This window comes from Lissotriton helveticus, chromosome 12 (assembly GCF_964261635.1).
Source record: "Lissotriton helveticus chromosome 12, aLisHel1.1, whole genome shotgun sequence".
In the NCBI taxonomy this organism is placed as follows: domain Eukaryota; kingdom Metazoa; phylum Chordata; class Amphibia; order Caudata; family Salamandridae; genus Lissotriton; species Lissotriton helveticus.
In genome coordinates, this window is record NC_136073.1 from 705,953,555 (window position 1) to 705,970,920 (window position 17,366).

The 17,366-nt window shown below is 44.5% G+C and overlaps 1 long non-coding RNA gene across 1 annotated transcript; it reads right to left on the minus strand.

Annotated features, from left to right (window-relative positions):
* Window positions 1–347: 347 nt before the first annotated feature.
* On the minus strand, window positions 348–15,261 carry LOC144798659 (uncharacterized). Its single transcript, XR_013603599.1, has 4 exons — window positions 15,126–15,261; window positions 12,166–12,218; window positions 10,797–10,904; window positions 348–468 (listed from the first exon to the last, which is right to left on the minus strand). It is a non-coding gene; the product is annotated as an uncharacterized LOC144798659 (long non-coding RNA).
* Window positions 15,262–17,366: the final 2,105 nt, after the last annotated feature.

Below are 17,366 nucleotides of genomic sequence, written 5' to 3' on the forward strand. Positions count from 1 at the left end.
AATGCATTATTAGTCACCTGAAAAAAGGAGCTCTACATTTAGTTTCTGCTAACTTAGTCCTCATCTACTCTGTAGAGGGGTTTCACTATACTATAATTTGGCTATGAACGGAGTACAACATCACACTTTTGGGTGAGAGGAAGTACTGAGTGAGGAATGTTTCACCAGTCATCAATAATTTACCATCAAGCTCTATGAATGAAGTTACAAACCTACACAATGTACATCCAGAGGCTCCACAGCCCCATATGACTACCTTCTCAACTTGTTTTTGTTGTGGTCGTACAGGGTGAAATACCCTAGGGAAATAAAGCTATGATAATTGTAAGAAATGCACTTGATACTTACTGCATGGTAAGGCGTAGCGATGAACCAAGTAGATTCGAACATGCTTCGAAGGAAGGGTAAGATCAGTGCAGTATCATCACAGCTGGCCATGCACTTACCAAGGCACTGGAAAATAAAACCCTAATATGGGAGTGAATTAAAGACAGTCTGAGTTAAGAATAAACAGCATCTCCTGCTCACTCTATGAAAGTCTTACTTATATTGGAGTATTCATCTTTGATTCACTCTACACACATATTTGTCTCCCACTTTCAAATAGCACCTAATAAGTTGAGTGAAATGTTTGTTATCTTATGTATAGTATAGTTATATTTTCTGGACATTGTAGAGATTTGTATATGGCCCTGAATATGACTCAAAACAAGGAAGTGAGGGGTAATGTGAGCCAATGAAGGTACAGTACCTAGGCCCTGAAAGTGCTAATGCAGAAACCAGTGGAAATACTGCTCCTTTCAGAAAGCAAAGTAGAAAGAAAGGTGGACAAAGAAAGGGGAATCCTAAGGATTTTTTCTTGGTGCCTTCACAAATCCATGAGCATGCAATGTCTCATCATCAAGGGTGTTCTTCATAGGGCTGGCAATGCAATGCCCTATGGGCCCCACGAAGGGTCGCTTTAGCAGAGATCTTTTTATTTTTCCCATCTGATGAAAGTGCCAGTGTGAGGGCGTTTTGAATGTGTGAGGTTGAGTGAATGTGTATAGTGAAATGAAGAGAGACTAAAAAGAGGTATTCAACTGGACTTTAAACTGATGGTTTCCTTGGCAGGTTTAAAAAAAACATAATTAGGTACGGGCGACTACAGGGAGGTAATGTATCCAAGTAGCCTAAATCTGTGAATGTGGTCAGGTCAACATGTTTCTTGCCTGTTGGCCCAAAAAGTATCTGTACCACTTCTTCAGGACCTAAAAAAGGGAGAGCTAACCCTACCCCATATCTAAGATGTGATATAAAGTGTAGGTCACCCCTAAAAGAAAATACCTTTGTTCAAAAAGTTTAAAATTGATCGTCCAACTTAGAAAAAAATTGAGAAAATGAAGAAAACACACATTAAACAAATGTTTTGCATGTATGGGCCAATGTGTCTCCAGGATCGCTTTTCCGGGACACTGTATGTGCATGCTATTGTTATGGCTGATCAGTCGCCACAATGGGAAGGAAGTAAAAAACACACTAGAACATGCAATATAACAGAACAGGCAAGTGGACATACAGGTAACAGACAACATAAAACCAATCTGTGTTGATGTGACACAGTGTATCACAAGTTGTCCTCAGGAGTGAGTGAAGGGTCTTACCCTTTGGATCAGTGACCCATAGGTCAAAAGCAGAGTGTAGCACTCAGCTGCTAACTGTGGAAAGAACAATGATAGTCAACATAAAGAAACAGCAAGTCAAGGGGACCAAAATGCCTTAGGGTGAGAAAAAAAAGAAAAACAGAGAGTTTTCAAGAGATGCAACCATACTCATGTGGTTTCTGTGCAGAGAGCGCAGGAGACCTACCATCCTCTGTTCATCTGGATTGAGACTGAGCAGGGGAGAAGACCCGTCTTTTAAGGTGCAGGTAATTGTAGTGATTGTCCTTGGGTGGGGTGCATGCGACCGTGGGAAGGAGTGATGACGCACTGGGCCCCTTGAGATTCCAGAGCCATGATTCGCTTTTACGTGTACCCAGAAACTGAAGGACCTCCTGGTAAACACCAGACCTCATATTCAACAGTCCCACGTGCAGAACACCTTTTGGACCTTACCACCTGTCACAGGGCACTATCCCTGTGGGTCCTACGGGGTATGCCCACTGACTAAACATTCCTAAGAGGTCAGGTTGGGTCCCCAATTCGCCTGGAAACAGAAAAGTCACAGTAACGGCAGTACAAAAAACTGTGTTTACCTGATCACCTGCCTTTGTGGCCTTCATTACGGGGGAATGACCTCGAGCGCTATCGAACCAAGAATAATGGAGCACTGGAGCAACATATGCTGCAGACACAGCACTACAAAAATGTGCCATCAGTTTTCCAACTCCAACCACTCTCCAGATGACTTCCGGCAGATAATTTTGGAAGCTATTAATTCATGGAGCCCTTTAAATCTTTTCCGAATGGAGCAAGGGTGGATTTTATGCCTCTCCACCAACAGCAAAGGTTTGAAAGATGAAATCCTCTAGTGCGAGGTGTAATTCAGTCCCCTGTGAAATCAGATACTCTCTTACTATGGCTGGATTGACATTTTCTTCATACATGGGACCTGATATACCATATCACCATTGACACCATGTCACATATGGAATGCCCGGCTATGGAGTCCCAGACACCACACTAAGCAGTGCTTATGATAAGCATTTTGCGACTTGGCATTGGTCTCTTCTTCAGTAACACAAATGATTCTGTTGATACCAATGAGGTGGTACCCTCCAATAAGAAACCATTTAACTGTCTTAGTCTACTGTTTGAGATGAACAAGTTACTTACCTTCGGTAACGCTTTTTCTGGAGGATACAGTATCTGCCTGTGGATTCCTCACCTTGGGAATATCCCCCTGCGTCAGCAACGTTCGGAAAATTCTTTGTAGCTTGCCGGCGTGGACGGCGTCACAGGAACGCACGACATCACGCGTGGCTCCGCTGACATCACCGACTCCATAATAGGCCTACGCTGGCGTGATGACATCAGTTCCGCCCTTTTTTCCGTGCCTTCGAGGCACACGGACGAACCAACAACAATAGATATATACACAGTATACACAGTACAAACTAGTCAAGTGTGAATATAACATAGTAAATCATGTACAAGAACACACTTCCTTTGAGGATAACATGTATACATTAAAAAAACATTACCAGAAATTCAGGTATAGAAGAGTGGACAACGGGGAGGCGGGTGGGCATGTGAGGAATCCAAAGGCAGATGCTGTATTCACCAGAAATAGCGTTACCGAAGGTAAGTAACTTGTTCTTCTGATGGATACATCTGCCAGTGGATTCCTCACCTTGTGAATAGATTCCCACAGCAGTCCCCACTCCCGGAGGAGGGTGTCCACTCCTCTATACCAGAAAGTCCTGAAGGACAGAAAGCGCAAAGTGGCCGTCCCTCCTCACTTCGGTATCCAAGCAGTAATGCTTTGCGAAAGTGTGCAGGGAGGCCCAAGTTGCCTCTCTACAAATGTCCTCTACAGGAACACCCCTAGACAAAGCAGATGTTGATGACTTTGCTCTAGTAGAGTGAGCTCTTATGCCCTCTGGAGGTTCCTTACCAGCCAGGGCGTAGCAGATCTTGATGCATAGAATAATCCATCTCGAAAATGTGCGCTTGTGCACAGCTCTTCCTTTTCTACAGCCAGCAAATCCAACAAACAACTGGTCATCCACTCGATAGTCCTTTGTCTTATCAAGATAAAAGCTCACCGCCCTCTTAGGGTCCAGGCGGTGAAGCCGTTCCTCCTCCTTGGAAGGGTGAGGGGGAGGATAGAAGGTAGGAAGGGTAATAGACTGTCCTAGATGGAAGGGAGTTACCACCTTAGGCAGAAAAGCAGCTCTGATCCTAAGAACCATTCGTTCAGCATGGATAGTCAAGAATGGGAGCTTCAAACTATGAGATTGAAGCTCACTTACCCTCCTTGCCGAGGTAATAGCAACCAGGAAGACCGTCTTAAAAGACAAAAGTCTCAAGGGACACTTGTGCAAAGGTTCAAAAGGAGAACCCTGTAAGCAGTAAGCACCAGATTCAAGTCCCATTGAAGTACAATAAAGGGAGTAGGAGGACATTTATTCGTAAGGCCCTTTAGAAATCTTAAAACAACAGGAGACTTAAATAAGGACGGCTGATCCGGCAGGCAGAGAAATGCCGACAAAGCCGAAAGATAACCTTTGACTGTAGCAACAGCAAACCCTTGCTGCGCTAAAGAAAGAGCAAATTGAAGTATAGCTGATAAACGAGCCCTCAAAGGATCGATGGATTTCTCCCCACACCAGGAAACAAACCAAGACCACCTATAAGAATAGATAGACTTGGTGGAGTCACGTCTGGCCGATAGAATGACATCCGCCACATCATGTGGGAGAGAAAAGGAATTCAGGTTGCCCCGTTCAATCTCCAGGCATGAATGTGTAAGGTCTGGAGGTGGGGTGTAGAACCTGCCCCTCCATCTGAGAGAGGAGATCTACCCTGAGAGGGAGACGGAGCGGCGGGCACGAGGAGAGGTGGAAAAGATCTGTGTACCACACCCTTCTTGGCCAATCCGGGGTGATCAATATGACTAGGGCCCGGTCTTGGCGAATCTTTCTCAGTACCCGAGGAATCAAGGGTATGAGAGGAAACGCGTAAAGGAGTTGTGAGCTCCAACTCAATTGAAACGCGTCCCCCAAAGCTCCCTGCATCGGATACTGGAGACTGCTGAATGACGGGCAGTGAGCATTCTCGTGAGTGGCGAACAGGTCCACCTGAGGAGTTCCCCACATCCGAAAGACGTGACAAACTTCCTCTGGATGAAGCCTCCACTCATTGTCGGCCGAGAACTGCCGACTGAGACTGTCTACACGCACGTTCAGAACTCTGGCCAGATGAATTGCCATCAGACAAATCTGATGGTCCTGACCCCAGGACCAGAGACGCAGAGCCTCTCTGCAGAGGCACTGCGACCCCACTCCTCCCTGTTTGTTTTCATACCACATCGCGGTGGTGTTGTCCGTCAGGACTTGAACCGACCACCCGCGAAGGGAAGGGAGAAAGGCGTTGAGTGCTAGACGTATCGCCCGCAACTCTAGAAGGTTGATGTAAAGCAACCTTTCCTCTGGAGACCAATGACCCTTGATCTCCAGATCCGCCAGATGAGCACCCCACCCTAGAGTGGATGTATCCGTTATCACCGTGGCAACCGATGGAGGTAGATGGAAAGGCTTTCCTTGAGACAGATTGCCTTCCATGCTCCACCAAAATACATCCATTGCAGCTTCTCTGGAGATCCTCACAGACTCCCTGAGATCTCCGTTGTGCTGATACCACTGCCTGCGGAGACACCACTGGAGTGCCCTCATGTGCCAGCGTGCATGGTTGACCAACAGAATGCAGGAAGGCATCAGACCGAGCAGGCAAAGGACCTTCAGGACTGGAACGACCGCTCCATTGTGAAATAAAGGAGTCATTCCCTGTATGTCGAGAATCCTTTGAGGTGGAGGGAATGCTCGATATACAGTTGTGTCCAGTACCGCACCTATGAACAGGTAGCGCTGGGAGGGCACCAGGTAAGATTTGGGAACATTTATTAAAAAACCCAACCTGTACAACAACTGAGTTGTGACTTGCAGATGATGGAGCACTGTCTCTGGAGATTCTGCTTTGATCAACCAATCGTCCAGATACGGGAATACAGGTTTCCCCGACCTTCTGAGATGTGCTGCCACCACAGCCATCACCTTGGTGAAACTCGAGGTGCAGTAGTAAGACCAAACGGAAGGACCGCAAACTGGTAATGTTGCGATCCCACCGTGAAAAGGAGATACTTTCTGTGTGACTTCAGGATAGGAATATGGAAATAAGCATCCTGCAAGTCGATCGACACCATTCAGTCCTCTTCCAGCAGTGCCTGAAGAACCTGAGCAAGGGTGAGCATCTTGAACTTCTCCTTTTTCAGGTAAAGGTTCAATATCCTAAGATCCAAGATTGGACGAAGTCTGCCACCCTTCTTGGGAATCAGGAAATACCGGGAGTAGCATCCCTGACCCCTTTCCTGCTCCGGAACCACCTCTATCGCACCCTTTCGTAATAGTGACAGGACTTCCTCCTGCAGGAGAAGTAGGTGGTCCTCTGAGCAAAATCCTTGGCAAGGAGGGTAATCTGGAGGAAATTCCCGAAATTCTCTACAAGATTGAGAACCCAAAGATCTGATGTAACCGATTCCCAATCCCATAGAAAATGGGTAAGCCGACCCCCTACAGGACCCGCATGATCCGGAATGGCGGATCTAGGGGTGCTTTGCTGATGGTGAACGGGGTTGGGAAGAGGAGGCGGAGGCTTGACGTCCTCGAGGACGAGCTCTTTGTTTGCCCCTGTAGGATTTTGCTGTTGCTGCTGCTGTTGAGTTTGACGGTAGGGACGAAAGGACAAACGTCCAAAACCTCTATATCTCTTAGTCGCAGAGCCTCTGGACTGCAGCCCCAAAGATCTGGCAGTAGCCCTACTGTCCTTAAATCTTTCCAAAGCTGCATCAGATTTTTTGCCAAATAGTCCAGCACCATCAAATGGCAAATCCAACAAGGCAACAGAAGTTCCCATATTGTGAGCAACTGAATCAGCAGTGTCAAGACCACTTTGAATCACTTGACATGCAGCCGCCTGTGTATCGGCAAACACCTCATTAAAATCCTTCCTGCTGTCCTCAGGAATTTTAGGAGCCAACTGCCATACAGAGTCCATCAGGGCATGTGTATAGCTCCCCAAGAGACATGTGGCATTGGTCGATTTTAGAGCCATACTTGCTGAAGAGAAAATCTTCTTCGCAGTCTGATCCTGTTTCTTGGACTCCTTATCCCCAGGCACTTGAGGGAAAGCACCAACAGTCTTCTTCGAACAGGCTGCCTGTATAACCAGACTTTCAGGCAAAGGATGCGAGGATAGAAACTCAGGATCACCAGGTGCTACCCTATACCTCCTTGCAACACCCTTAGCCACGGCAGGAGCTGTAAGAGGCCTGTTCCAAACCTCCAATATAGGCTCAGTCAAAGCCTCATTAAAAGGAAGCAATGGTTCCACAACTGAAGATGGGGAATGGAGGACCTAAGTCAAAACATTAGACTTGTATTCAGCTGTAGGCAAAGTCAAATTTAAAAATTCTGCAGCTTTTTTGATGACCACATGGTATGGTGCAATGTCCTTTGAAGGGGCATCAGATACAGAGGACAGCTCTCATTCAGGGGAAAGCTCCAAACCAGTAGCATCCCTCAAATCACCAAAATAGTCCTCCTGAAGCTCACCTTCTTCCACCTCAGCCTCAGCCTCTCTAAATCTTTGCTCCTCTATAAGGCGCTGAGCTTCTCAACTCGATCTCTCCTTCAAGAGTTGCGCCGTCGGATCCGTTACCGACTCCGACGGAGCCGGTGCCGGCGTCAAGATCAGATCCGGAAGCCCAGGTCGCTGCTCACGAGGTCGAGTCGGAGCCGGCGACGATGGAATCAGCGTTGACGACCTCGGAGGCGCAGAAAAATGCCAAGGCGGAGCCGGCACCGGCATAAATGGCAAAAGGAGCTGGAGCATAGGAGTGGGGAACTACTAAATTATATGCCAATGGACCCATGGGACCCGAAGGTGCACCAGAGGGGTACAAAGCTCTCGAGTAGGCTCCATACATTGCGTTTAAAAACGAAGTAGGGTCTTGACCTGGAGCTGGGAAGGGTGGGTAAGGACCCACAGGATGCTCTCTCGGAGGTTCCAGATTCGCCTCCTCTTCCACAGGCGGATGGACTGGAGTCATAGAGCCCTCAGGTAATGGAGCCTCTTCTTCCTCTTGAGCCGGGGACGGCGCGGAGAGGGATCCGATGCCGGAGAACGCACTGGCGACTCCAAGGGCAAAGCCTCACCTTCTGGAACACCAGGTGAAGGAGACTGAGTCCTTACCGGAGTGATGTCGAGATTCATGCCTTCGCTTCTTATGCTTCTTCTTCGTTGACCTCGAAGCATGACCAGATGACTACCTCGAAGGCGACGCCGTGCGGGACCTCGACCTCGACCTCGACTTCGACCTCGCCCTACTCGAACGCGATCTCGAAGTCTTCTTCTCCTTTCTACCTTTCAACTTCGCCACCAGAAGTTTTGCTTGCCTCTCTCGAAGAGCCTTCGGATTCATCTTCTTACACGAAGAACAGCCTTTGACATCGTGGTCCGAACTCAGGCACCAGATACAATCCTCGCGCGGGTCCGTAATCGACATCATCTTGCCGCACTCCCCACATGGCTCGAACCCGGTCTTCTTAGACGACATCTTCAGCGAGAAACAAAGAAGCAAGAAGACCCAAACAGAGAAAAACAGTAACAAAGTTACTAACAGCTACAGAGGTTCCCGAAACCGTTTGCGCCGACGACGTGGAAAAAAGGGAACTGATGTCATCATGCCGGCGTAGTCCTCTTATGGAGTCGGTGACGTCAGCGGAGCCGCCTGCGATGTCGTGCGTTCCTGTAACGTTGTCCACGCCGGCGAGCTACAAAGAATTTTCCGAACGTTGCTGACGCAGGGGGATATTCAGAAGGTGAGGAATCCACTGGCAGTTGTATCCATCAGAAGCCGCCTTACTAATACCATTGACAACTTTGGTCAGCCTGCATTTGACCGCTACACACTCCAAGATGTCCACCACGGAGGGATGATACTTTTGCTACACAAGCACATGAGGGGTTTGCTCCTATTGGCTCCAGCCTACCTCTTCTCTTTCCTCTTCTCCTCATTTGACATTTCCCAATAGTGTTCACCAAGCATCCTAATCCATTGGGAATAGACCACTTGGCCGCCTCGTGTTACTTATTACATGAGGTGGCCTAGATTTCCAACATGAACACAGATACCAATATGCCTAGATTCCACCATGAGGGATCGATAGGAGTTATGTGCACCTGATTTGCTCTCCATCACTGTATATGCAAGAGTACTTAGGTTTACTATACTTTTCTCTTACCATTACCCTTGATTAACAAAACATTCAACTGTCTTAGTTTACTACTTAGAGGCCACCTTACAAAAACCATGGATGACTTCGGGATGCCCAGCTTTTAACCACTGCACACTCTGAGGTAGGCGCCACTGAGGCATGATACCTCTGTTACATCAGCACGTGAGAAGCTCACTCCTTTTGGCTCAAGCTCGCCCCTCCCCTCCTCTCCTCTCCTCATTGTCCACTAGGTCATCACTCCTTCCAGCTTCTGCCCACACCACACCTGAGGACAATCGCACCAATTGCCCGTACCTTCAATGACAGGTCTTCTCCTCTGCTCAGTCTCGAGCCAGGCGAGCAAAGGAGGGTAGGTCTCTTGTGCTCTCCGTGCAGAAACCATGTGAGTATGGTTGCTTCTCTTGAAAACTTGTTCTTTTTCTTTTAACACTAAGTCATTTGGGTCCCCTTGATTTACTGTTTCTTTTTACTGACCATCATAGCTCTTTCCACTGTCAGCAGCTGAGCACTACCCTCTGCTTTTGACCTATAGGGCATAATTAATTGATCCAAAGTGTAAGACCCGTCACTCACAATGGAGGACAACCAATCAGTTATGATACGCTGAGTAACACAAACACAGATTGGTTTATTTTGTCTGTTCCATGTATGTTCACTTGCCTATTCTGTTATATTATATGTAATTGTGTGTTTTTCACTTCTTTCACTTGTGGTGACTGGTCAGCGCCAAAAATAGCATGTGCATGTCTGCCTTTAGAGACACTATGATACAGTGAGTTAGAAAATCGATTCTGGTGACACATTGAACCAAACATACAAAACATTTGTTTACTGAGTGTATTCTTTATTTTTTCATTTATTTTCTAGGTTAGATGATCAATTCTAAACATTTTGAACCAGGTATTTTCTTCTACAGGAATACCTTAGCAGCATATCATGTCTTAGGTGTGGGGTTGGACTATCCCCCATATTTTTGGTCCTGACGAATCATTGTGGAACCTTTTTAGGCCATCGAAACCTGACCACACTCACAGATTTAGTCTACTTGGGTACATCACACCCCTGTTTTAGCCCCACCAAATTATATTTTTTCAATCCTACCAAGGGAACCATCACATTACAGTTCAGTTCGGTATCTCTTAGATAGTTTTAGTATCCCTTTACTTCACTGTACACATTTACTCCACCCCTCACATTCAAAATGCCCTTACACAAGCACTTCTCATCAGACAGCAAAAATAAAAAGATTTCCCCTAAAGTGACCCTTCGTGGGGCCCGTAGGGCATTATAGCGCTGGACCTATGAGAAGCAAGCCCACTATGAAGCATTACATCCTCAGTGATGGGTGAGGGCACCAAGAAATAATCCTTAAGACTCCCCCTTCTTTGCCCGCCTTCCTTTCTTCTTTGCTTTTTTGATGGGAACAATATCTCCACTGCTTTTTGCATGAATATGGCCTCACATCCCCTGAATGGGGATTGGCTCTAACATGAAGACTACCTATTGGCTAAAGGAGATCCATTAGGGAAATGAGTATAGCCCTGAAATGTTGTGGCTTTTATTGATTCAAGTGGAGAGGATTACCTCAGGGAGTTCATCTCCATCTGCTTCTTAGTAGGTCAGTCCTTCCAGGGAGTGGGAGAACCACACCTGATTTTCCCAACAGGCTAAGCCCAATGCTGTGTACCCATATTATAAAAATTACCTTTACTAATGGGATACACAGTTCTACCCTTCTCCGACTTTGTGTTAAATTGACTTCCCCAATGGTTCAACACTGACCCTCGAGAGCACTAACCTCCTCATTCACATGATGGGCAAAACTGTCAATCTGTTCGGTGAGTTCTTCCATGAAAGAGATATGCCATTCTCTGTATGGGGCTTGTTTTAGGATAGTCCCCAGGAACTGCAAGGAAAACAGTGAGAGACTTTAATGCAGTAATAGAAACGTAAATGCAGTATCCACGGGTGACGTCTGCAGTGATTTTGAGAAGATAAGGGTATACAAACTTCAGCTAACAACCTCTGTAATGACGAAATTATATTTGGACAGAGAACCAGAGAACACAAATAGCAATGCTTAAATAGTGTGGTGTGATATCAGTGCTCAGAAGAAACAGGAGGCCTTGACAGTGGTGTTGATTTACACAGAAACACATGCAACAAAACCATGCTGCCCACAAATTATTGTGAAAAGAGCAACAGTGCAGCCATCCAGACAGAAAACACATTGGGACTATGCAACAATATCACATACTTAGAAGCAGAATGCAAAAACATTTTGGGTATCCAGCAAGGGGGCAGACTGTAAATTTCGTGTTAACAAGGGTGAAGACTGAACACAAGGAACAAACAATTGCATCTCAGGAGCACAATAGAAGCTCAGTGGAGTGTGATGGCCTGGCAAAACATACAGTGACAGAGTGACAATTCAAATGAAGATAGGGAGCATGGATCATGTGCCAGTCCGATTGCAGAATATGAATTTAATGATAATGTGGAATGCAGTGGGAAGAGTGATAGTGTGACAGTCCAGGGAAAGAAGAACGTTGTGCTATTGGGACTATCCTGGGGGATAAAAAAGAGTCCGAGGAAACAATTACCAGTAAGGGGCTACATTTGTAGCCCTGTGCAACAACAATTTCAAAAAGGGGGTGGTGATGGACAGAGTATCTGAGTTAATCAGAACACTCCTACCCAGTCAACAGATCAGGGCTTGATCCATCACCGTTTTTTAGCTCACTGCACCAGTCAGATTTATGAGTAATGCAATGATCACTGTAGAGCCTCTAATTTACCTGGGTAAAACATGCAGATAAACTCTGATACATGTAGGACTAGGTGTCGTAAGCATGCAATTTCCAGTTTTATGAATGTCAACTTGGGCACATAAGGTTTTTAATGCTTCTGGTAAATATTGCATATTAGGGAAATGTTATGTACCGAGTACAGCTGCTCCCCCTCTGTGCCCAATCATAATCAACATCATAGTAACGATCATAATCCATAGAAATAATAGGGATATAGTGAGAATATTGCAACCTCATAGCAGAACAGCACTATGATGGGGTGAATTTAATATCTGTATATATTCACGCTGAATGAGTGGCTTTGGAAAACAAAGAGACAAGCGTCATGTGTGACATTCATTAGCAATTCATCCTTACTGAAACAAGCGTGCATTTCCACTTTGCCAAGTCAAAGTTTCTTTCCGTGGAAGCTGAAATAGTAGTTGGTGAAAAAGAAATATATGTAAGTAAAAGTGAATAGCAAGCAACATTTCAAAGGCAATGTGCTTACATACCAAGCACTAGCAGAAGTAGATTCACACAATTCAAAGTGTGCAAAATGTGTTTGTTGGCTCAGCCTGTCCTGGGGAATTGAGTTCAAGGTCATTAGTTGTTCATGTGCCCTTGATGTCACTCTTAGCTCCGTATATATCTGGTTGTAATTTTAGGTTTATATATTCTGGTCTCCTTTCTTATATAACAGAAAGGTCACCACACCACTTGTTTGCAGAAAAACAGTTCATTACAGAGCTACTGCCAATAAGCATTTCAGCCGTCAGATGAAGCCTTGATCACATAGGGGATCGCCGTTGTGGTTCAGAGTAAAAAAGAGCACATGCGCTCTACAATTACATACACATAGAAAAATATTCCTTTATTATATCAAAGACCAAAATATTTTATAACACTTCTTAATTTGCTATAATACCCAAATGTACCCCAATATAGTCCTAGGTAGTCGCACAAGCTTTTACCGACATTTGTCCTACCTTGCTCTTCATAACAGTTCTGGCCCTGACCTTTTACCTAGTTAGGTGCTGCATAAATGTTGTGTAGTTTTTTTTAAAAACTGGCCTAATTTATTATGCATGAGGATTCTTAGTATCACAGCAGGATTACAATCTTGTGCATAATAACTCTGTATAAGGGTCACCACTATCGTCATCCTTGGCTGACATGCCCACAGTACCATGGCACATCTAGGTAGAACCCCTGATGGTACCTTTCAGGTATATAAGTAGAACATCTTTGCTGGGCAAGCCGGAGGAGAAAAAGATTCTATGCTGACATGCTGACACGAGACGCTGAAGTCCCTGCATGCAGACACTCCAGTTAGCAGTCGTCTGACCTTACTTGTGGGTTGTCCACTCAAGACCAAGATGGGGTCCTTTGCTTTCTCACATCAGGTATTGGGGTTTGCTCTTTCCTAGGAGGTTCTTGGCTATACACCAACATACATGCTAGGTACACTTAGGTACATCTAGTTAGGGTATGCATCGTAGGAGTATGCACTATTAACTTCATGTATTTATGTGTCTGCATATATTCACTATTTTAGCACCATGGTAGATTTCTACTTTTTATTTACTCTATTGGTGCTTGTAATCGTCTATATCTGTTTCTGTCTCGTGGTTGTTGCAGCACATGTATTTTATGCTAGAATGACTCTGGTTCAATAGATACTTATTGAAAACGCCCCCACCATTTAGTCTGTGTATCTCTCTGAGATAAAGTGAGCACAAGTGACCAAGAAAAAAGTATTGTACTGTTTCCATGATCCCTGAGGGTCAGGGTTCTCATGTTCGATAGTTGCGAGAAACTATTCTCTCCTTGGTAAGGTTGTGGGGCTTTTAGTGGCACTGTGAGCTAGCTGGTCTACATACTAACATATCCTTTGGGGGTGTCTGGAATCAGTCTGGACACCAATCCCTTAGTTTATGTTGTCTAAAACGTAGAGATCCTTTATAGATTTGTAGGAACTACCCGACTAATTCACATAAGTGACATTATAATTTGCAATTAATTCTACCTTAAAAACACAATAAAACACTTCCGCATGATATCTGCTACACAGGCTGAAATACAAATCTTGTTTTTCAGAAAACAAGGGTGTCTAACCTTACAGAAATATGTATCAATCAATTTATTAACAACATAATATCACCAACTTTTCTAAATGTTCCTCCATGTGAACTTCTCACATAGTAGGATTCAATTATGCAACATTTTAAACATTACTTTTAACTGCAACATATGGTTGAACCAGAGTTCTAACATTTTCTTTCATATTAATTGCTGTGAAATACCCTGTTCATCCTTAGTCATCACACAAACAATGTTATGCCCGTGTAGACTAATCTAACCTACCATATACCCTGACTAATACCTACTTCTAATACAAACGCAGAGAGAGCGTTTGGTGTTTATAAATGTGTGTGCAAAATCTCTTCTATATTGAGGCCAACAGGGATATTTGTTTCAAGTTTAGTCATTAGAAGAGTTGGTGCTACTGAGTTGTTACAATAAGTCACAATTGAAATAAAAGAAAAGGTGCCAAAACAGGTAGTGCTCTAAAATAATGTTGACCTTGGATATACTGAAGAAATATTTTTTTCTATGTTTATGGAATTTTTTGGCACATATGTACTTTAAAAAACTGAATCAAGATGCCGCATTCTTATGTGATCAAGGCTGAGTCTGACAGATGAAGCGCTTCATGGCAGAAGCTTTGCATTAAACTGATTTTTTCGGCAAACCAATGTGTCAACTGCCTTTCTGTTATACGCGGAAGTAACCCAGAACTTGCAAGAAGATACCTGACTCCGTTTCTGTTATTGCCTCATTCGGTTTGGAGTACGGCATCGGCCAGCTACAAAGAAAGACTGTGACTATTTCTTTTTTTGCTTACTTATACAAACCTTCAGCCAGACCTCCTCATCTGCAGGTCTAACGTGTCCTATCATTCACATTCTCTTCTGTCCTCCACAGCATACATCATGGGCCAATTCTGACTTTGGCTAACTTTACTGTGAACAATGGCGTTCTGCTTTTTCACAAGGAGCACATCCACACACAAATTATTTTCATTTAGTTCCAGGGACAACAATAAGAATGTGACCTTTTGAGACCAAAACAGTATTTTTTACCTTGGTATGTACCTGGCATCACCTCCCACAATACAAGTTTATAAAAATCGTGAAAAAAACATGAGTGGACAAGGTCTAAAAGCTAGCAGCCAACACCAGACTTAATGGCTTTGTCATTGGTCAATGGTTGTTTGAAATGCCATTAATACTTGTTAAATTGTGTGCTCACTGGTTCATGCTTTGGAGTCTCACCTTCTAAATATGTTATCAGCGGGGGGATCTTCCTTCTGAGGAGTTTTGCTAGAAATGGGTAATTTGCAGGAATCAGGTGCTTGAGAAGAGCCAAGACTGAAGTTCCCCTTTCGACATCCCAGCGAGGATATGAAGAAATTACCTGAAAACCCACAACAAAGAATTCAGAAAGTGATTCTTTCATGAGTTCCTATTCTCTAGCCTTTGAAACTTCTGGAAATGCTACCTTGTTCTCTATGCAGTACTTAGTACCAACCACATTGGTACTGATAACCAATTTACTGGAAATAAAACCATCAAATTCAAAAGGATAAAAGCTGAGTTGAATTTAAGATCTCTATTAGTAGGTTGCATAGAAATGGCAGCAAACAACTTGGGAAGAGGGATCTGGTGGAATATGATGGGGGTAGAATGTGATACTCACCAGCAATCTTATGAAGAGTCTGTGTATCGGAATTTCTTTAGCTGTTTAGGTACAAAAGAACGAAGACATGTCATACTCAATCCATAAATTACTGAGCAATACTTGCCAAAGGAAGACATATGGCTGACACACACACTGAAGACACCCAGTAGTACCTGTAAACAAGATGATGGGTGGCATTTCAATGAGCCTCTAGCGGTCATGAGGATTCTTTGAAATTCCTGCAAATACTGGCAAAGGCACCCTTACCACTAAGGAGTGCCCAGGGGTGTACAGTACCTTGACAGCCTATGCTGCAATTCTCTTCCTCCCTCCCTTAGTGGTTGCTGTCAAGGAATGAAAGCTGGAGGAGGAGCTACCTAAGCTGCCATGCACAGATTCCTGCTAAAGCTTTCATTGAGGGATAGAAGACTCCAGTGGGATAAGAGAGGATGCGTCATGAGCCGTGGACGTGCTTTACATCCTGAAGGACCATGGAAAAATGGGAGCCATTTTCTGACAGCGGATACCCCAGAAGAAAAGAGGACTCCAGAACATGTTCTTGCATATCTATTTTCTAATAAGGTTAACGACCTGGGGCAAGCAAGAACGAGCACATATTTTGCCTGTTCGATTCTGCTCAGGACTCCTAACATGAGTGACAAATAAATAGACTATGATACCATCTGACCAGGTCACTTGCACTTTATCAACACATCCACTGGAAAGTTGAGTGGGGAGAGCTAATTGGTTCCCTGGAATTACAGCAATTACAGGTATTCACCACCAGATGCGAATCTCCTTCGTAACCTTGGAGTCAGTCAAAATATTTATTTTCATTTACCATCATTGAGCATGCATCCCTGCTTACAAGTGAGGGCCAATAACTAGCATTTTAGTATGGAGTTGAAGTCCAAAATGTTGAACCAGAAACATTGCAGAGACAAATATCATAACTAAAAGTAACTCCATGGAGAAATAAAATACATCCCTGTTGCGGTCGGCAAAAGTAACAACACATAAATAGGTACCATGCCCAGCAGGGCATGATCAACATACTAGACTGAAGTAACATCATGCAGAGCAAGAATACTGCAAGGATTGAAGAGGAGCATTAGAGTCCTGAGTAGCCTCATGGTGTGTGGAAACCTGGGACAGTTAGTACATTGCATTAACCAGACTAAGAGCTGAAACAAACAGGAAAGCCACTTTATGTCTGGCAAACTACCAAAAGTATATAGGGACTATTTACAAGCCCCTTGTGCCACCTGTGCATCACTTTTTGAGACACACCAGCAGTGCAACCTGCTGCTCCATATTTACAAGGACAGGTAAAGCCACCCTGCGTGGCTTTTATTGCCCTTGTAAATATGGCCCCTTTACACTCAACACTTTGTGTGGAACAGTTGTGCCATGGGTTTTGCTGTGAGATTTCCTGCGCAACACCCAAGGCTTCTGCCGCATTTCCAGATTTACAAGAAATAGTACACCTGGAAATGTGTCAGAATGCTACACCTCCCCAGGGGGAGGTATAGGGAGGTGCAACAAGAACAAATATTTTTATTTCGCCTCGTTGTTTACCTCTTTCTACGCATACTGCATACTGCAGGACATTTAGGAAGAGGAAATTACCTATTGTGATTGTTTTTGTGCACAAAGGTATGCCTAACTGCATAAAAATAAAGATATGCCTTACTTCACAAAAACAACCATCCCTGTGATGCAGCCACCCTTGCACCATGGTACAAGGGTACCTTCATAGGTGCATGGCAGCTAATTAGGCACCAGCACTGGGAGAGCAAAGGGATCCATTATATCCTTGTAGATATGAAGCATCC